This window comes from Hylobates moloch, unplaced genomic scaffold, assembly GCF_009828535.3.
Source record: "Hylobates moloch isolate HMO894 unplaced genomic scaffold, HMol_V3 SCAFFOLD_1, whole genome shotgun sequence".
Classification (NCBI taxonomy): Eukaryota; Metazoa; Chordata; class Mammalia; order Primates; family Hylobatidae; genus Hylobates; species Hylobates moloch.
The window spans coordinates 179,895,695-179,901,532 of NW_026652276.1; positions in this window are offsets into that span (position 1 = coordinate 179,895,695).

The following is a 5,838-nucleotide window of genomic DNA, read 5'->3' on the forward strand; positions in this document are numbered from 1 at the left end:
TTATATGTGTCAGTAGTTGCAAAGAATATAACTTTCAGTAAAATATCAATTTCAAACTTTTAAAATAACATAGTTACATCTCTTTAAATGACGACAATGAAATCAAAATATAGGAATTTGGTACTCAATATCATACTTTAAAATAATAAAAAAAAATCCAATTTTAACAATTTTTTAACAGGCAGAAATTTTATATTGTTTCTATTTATTCTTATTCACATTTCTATTCTACTTGCTTCAAAAATTTTTAATCCTGATACAGCAAGTCTTATATTTTAAGGTCTTTTATTGATTACTATCACACATATGTACAACAAAAATACATATATTTAATTCTTATTTAAGAATGTAGGCCAGGCACAGTGGCTCAGGCCTGTACTCCCAGCACTTTGGGAGGCTGAGGCAAGTGGATCACCGGAGGTCAGGAGTTCGAGACCAGTCTGGCCAACATGGTGAATCCCCGTCTCTACTAAAAATACAAAAATTAGGCAGGTGTAGTGGTGCATGCCTGTAGTCCCAGCTACTCGGGAGGCTGAGGCAGGAGAATCACTTGAACCTGGGAAGCAGAGGTTACAGTGAGCCGAGATTGCATCACTTCATTCCAACCTGGGCAACAGAGTGAGACTTGTTCTAAAAAAAAAAAAAAAAGAATAAAGAAAAAAAAACCTCTAAGTATTAACATTTTTTTTGGAATTAAAATTATAAATCATCACAATTTGACCAAAGGACATAAATATATTCCAAATTTTGAAAATCATTAAAAAGTAAAAATCTCAAATGAAAATACATTTATTTAATAAGATAAATGGAGCTTCTTTCTTTGTCTGTTAATTAAATTATTTGTGGACGAAGTTTACTTGAGAGAATGAAACTAAATTCAATGAAAATGCTATTTCTAATTTTTGTAGATATGAAAACAGTAAGCAACTGTACTTACATAATTAAATGGAGATGGGAGTTTCATTATAAAGCTGTTGTCCAAATACTTAAGTATCTTTTGAAGGCTGTATCACACAGCGTTATCATCAAATGTTATTTTAATTAATGAGCTGACAATGTGATTAGTTTCTCTTACAATTGTATTCAAAGGAAAGATTTGAAAATCATCATTCTTCTCAATACTTGCACCAATATTTTCATGTGTGCCTTTGTTGGGCTCTCTGGGGCAATGAGGCCATCTCCTTGGTTTTCCCAGGATAATCCTCTGTTTCTTCTACTTATACAGACTCCCAGCAGCCATTTGCTAACTGAGTTATGTTGGGAAAGTTACTTAACTTCTCTGTGCCTGTTGGGGTCCTCATCTGAAAAATTGGGATAATAATATTATTCCCTTCATATGGTCGTTGTGAGGATAAAATCACATTCCTGCCACATGATTAAGATATTATTAGTTTAACTGGTGCTATTATTACATGCTTTTCAAAGCCCCTCAGCTCATCCAGAAGTTCCAGTGACTGTTTGCTATCTTTATTATTGCTCCTATTTCCTTACCCCCTGGCACTGGCAGGCAGATGATCTGATAATCATTATCAGGACATGAACATTGTGGGTCTTACTTGTTTTTTGTTTGTTTGTTTGTTTGTTTTTTTCCAAACCAAGATAAGGCTCTTGACTCCTTCCTCAAGCTGAATTCCTTCTCCATCTGCCCAGAAGCCTTGAGGTGACTTCCCTGGAGCTTAGATTTATTCATCCTGGATGTCAGCTGTTATCCTCCACATGAGGAGCTTGGCTTTTCCTAAGACTCCTAGATACCCCATACCATAGCCTCTTGTCAGTTCTATCCTGGCCAGTCCTCAGGCACGGTCAAGCATGTCGAAGTCAATCTGGCAGAGATGCTAACCACTGTGCTATGCACCTCTCATCTGCAGCAGTCATGGCACCACCACAAATTCCACCATCATCCTCCTCATAAAGATAGCTATTTAGTGAGCATTTCTATGTAAACACACACACTATACATAATATCTTCTTTCACAGGATCTTCTGAAGTACATGCCATTAATCTATGTTACAAATGAGGGTTGGAAGCATTTGGAGACTTTGCCTGAGTTTAATAACTTCCTACAGGCCAAAAAATGTGAAAAACAACGAGTCTGGCTACAAATTTTATGCATCTTCTATACTTCATTATCAAGAGTCCTCCTCAGGAACATCTATTAGGAAAGCCAGATCATTTGGACAGATTCTATATACAGCAGCCTTTCAAATAGGATTTCTAGGACTCTAGGTAGCATCTAGCTCAGGCTGTGAAGTCAGAACACCTTGCTTTAGCTTGCTTTCTCAGTACTTCCTAGTTTTGCACATCTGAGATCATTATCATAATATCAATCTCATGGGACGACTGTCAAGATTAATTGAGATAATCCATCTAAAGTGCTTAGAACTTATCTGACATAATATGAGTATCAGATAAATGTTGGCTGTTTTTATTACCATGCCTCTGATTTTGGAAATATCATTTATTCATGATTTCATCAAATAGTCATTTAGCATTTCCTATGCGCCTGGCAGTATTTCAGTCACTGAGGTCATAGCAGGGAACAAAGTGAAGTCCCTGCTGTTGTAAAGCCTCCTTTCTAGAAGAGAAGAAAATAAAGAAATGAGAAATAAAGATAAAATCCTAAACCCTACAACTGACTAAACAGACGATCTCTTAACCAAGGGGACCCCAGAGTAACCTTGAAAATGAAATTCTGTCTTGATGGGATGAGGGTGTTAGGCCCCTCCCTCACTCACTACGATTAGCCTTTCTTCCCTAAGGGCTAAACAGGAACCAACCCTTTTAAGTGACTCCACCATTGATATCAACCAGCTACCTGATGCTGCCTCTCTTTTGTTTTGCCTGATTAAGAGACCACAGTCATAGAGTGGTTCTGGTGAGTCAACAGAGCTTGCACAGTAAGGGATTTTGTGTCCTCTGCTTCATCTTTGGATGTGAGAGGGTCGAAAATTCCACCCTTACATCACCAATTTATGAACATGGAGAAGCAGGAAGCTCAACTGCGCATGTGCACCTTTCTCCTTTCATGTATTCGTGACTCCTTCCATAGCTTATTGAATATGTATATTTGGCCACCTTACTTGGCATAAATTTCTTTTTGTCTTTCCAACTTTTATGTATGTTTAAGGGATACATGTGCCGGTTTGCTACGTGGCTAAATTGTGTGCTGTGGAGATTTGGTGTACAGATAATTTTGATACCCAAGTAATCAGCATAGTACTCTATAGGTCGTTTTTCAATCCTCACCCTCATTCCACCTTCCACTCTCAAATAGACCCCAGTGTCTATTGTTCCCTTATTTGTGTCTATGTTTACTCAATGTTTAGCTCCCACTTATAAGTGATAACATGATTCGATTTTCTGTTCCCGCGTTAATTCGCTTAGGATAATGACCTCCAGCTCCATCCATGTTGCTACAAAAGCCATGATCTCTTTTTCTACAGCTGCATTGTATTCTGTGGTGTTATGTAACACATTTTCTTTATCCAGTCCACCATTGATAAGTATCTAGGTTGATTCCATTTCTTTGCTATTGTGAATAGAGCTGCAATGAACATATATAAGTGCATGTGTCTTTTTGGTCGAATGGTTTATTTTCATTTGGGTATAAAACGAGTAAGGGATTGCTGGGTCAAACGGTAGTTCTGTTGTAGGTTCTTTGAGAAATCTCCTGTGGGATATGATGAGGTTTCTCTTCAAATAGCCTGGTCAATCCTTTATTCTTTAATTCATACTACCCCCAACCCCTTTTTCCTTTTTCTCTTTCTTCTTCCCTTCTGCCTTTGCTACATGCCCAGACATGCCACAGTACCAGGCATTATCAATACCGGCTCACATTCCTTTCCTTATTTGGAAAGAAGACTAGCTCTCTAGCTCATTGTAGACACCCCGTCCCCTTTTCCCCTCTCTCCCTTACGTGCCCACCTTATCTAAAAAAAAGTTCAAATGTTTAGCCAACCGGAATTAGTTTAGATTGTACGGCCCGACCCCGACCAATGGGGAAAGGGTACCGGGGCAGGACTTGCGTCAGGAATAAAGGCTCTCATGCCCCTTGGTTCAGGTGTGCTCTCATGGCAACTGGCCAAGGAGAAGCACTCCTCTGCGTAGAAGTATAATTGCTGTGCTAAGAATCCTTTGTTTGAGTGTTCAATTTCCTTAGGATTTTGAGCATTATTCCCAATATCTCCAAACTGCTTTCACAAGGGGTGAACTAAGTTACATTTCCACCAACAGTGTATAAGCATTCCCTTTTCTCCATAACCTCCCCAGCATCTGTTGTTTTTTGAATTTTTAATAATAGCCATTCTGACCGGTATGAGATGGTATCTCATTGTGGTTTTGATTAGCATTTCCCTAATGATTAGTGATATTGAGCATTTTTTGTATATCCTTCTTGGCCACATGTATGTCTTCTTCGGAGAAGTGTCTGTTCATGTCCTTTGCCCATTTTTAAATGGGGTTGTTTGGTATTTGCTTGTTGAATTGTTTGGGTTCCTTATAGATTATGGATATTAGACCTATGTTACATGCATAGTTTGCAAATATTTTCTCCCATTCTGTAGATTGTCTGTTTACAGTGCTGGTAGTTTCTTTTGCTGTGCAGAAGCTCTTTAGTTTAATTAAGTTCCACTTGTCAATTTTTGTTTTTGTTGCAGTTGCTTTTAGAGTCTTCATCATGAAGTCTTGCCTGAGCCAATGTCCAGAATGTTATTTCCTAGATTTTCTCCCAGGATCTTTGTAGTTTTAGGTTTTACATTGAAGTCTTTAATACATCATGAGTTGATTTTTGTATGTGGTAAAAAGTAAGGGTCCAGTAGCCAGTCTTCTTAAATTAGCTACTTGGCATAAACTCCTGTTCCCTCTGCCCCTCCATGGAAGTATCTGAATCTGGCTTCTGGCTGGAGGCTATGTTTCCCACCCTTTCAGAATGGACACCCTGCAGGCTGCAACCCTTGGTGAGAAATAAAGTATCCCCTTCTGCTTACCTAAAGTTATAAATTTTATTTTTTCTTTAAGTTAACTGAATCAAACAAATAATTATGTAATCGGTTAGGTTCAGAAAAGTCATATGAAGAAAATTAAAGAAAGGTAAGGGAATCATGCAAAAATTAGGAAAGAGAGAATTCCAGACAGAGGGACAAGCCAGTAAAAGGCTCCAGGGTAAAAACAATTCTGGCAGATGTGAGGAAAAGAAAAGAAAAGAAAACATGTGTGGCTGGATCTAAGCGAGAATGCAAAGGACAGAGGAGATGGGATTCAGAAGGTGGAGAAACCAAGTCCCTTGGCCCCTGATGACCGTGTTGAGAAGTTCAGGTTTGATTCTAAGGGTTATAAAAACTACTGGAGGCCAATGATGTGACATGAGCGATTTGCATTCAACATAACATATTTCTGTGTGTATTTTAGAGGTCTTTTAAGAGGAAGAATGGAAATAAAGAAAATAGGAAGATCAACTAGCAGTCCAAAACATATTTTTTTAAAAGTGTAGACTTTCTTTTAGACTTAAAGTCTAGTAGACTTCAGTATTGACTTTCATTCACACAGAAATATAAGCAAGAGCTCCCTCCTGGAGTGCATTTCTGAAATAAGGGGAAGGATTGTTATAAGGCAGTATTCATCCCCTTATGGCAAGAACGGACTGGGGGAGTAGTATGGTCCAGAAGGAAAAAAGAACACCAAATGAGGTCAAATAAGGGCTGGAAGAGAGCATTAGAGGTGGTGCTGGAGCTATGATACAATATGCAGAAACTCAGAACAAGGGATTTATTACCCAGTAATGTCCAGAAGAAGAAATAGCATAGGTTTCAATATTGAGAACTAAAACAACCATAGATGAA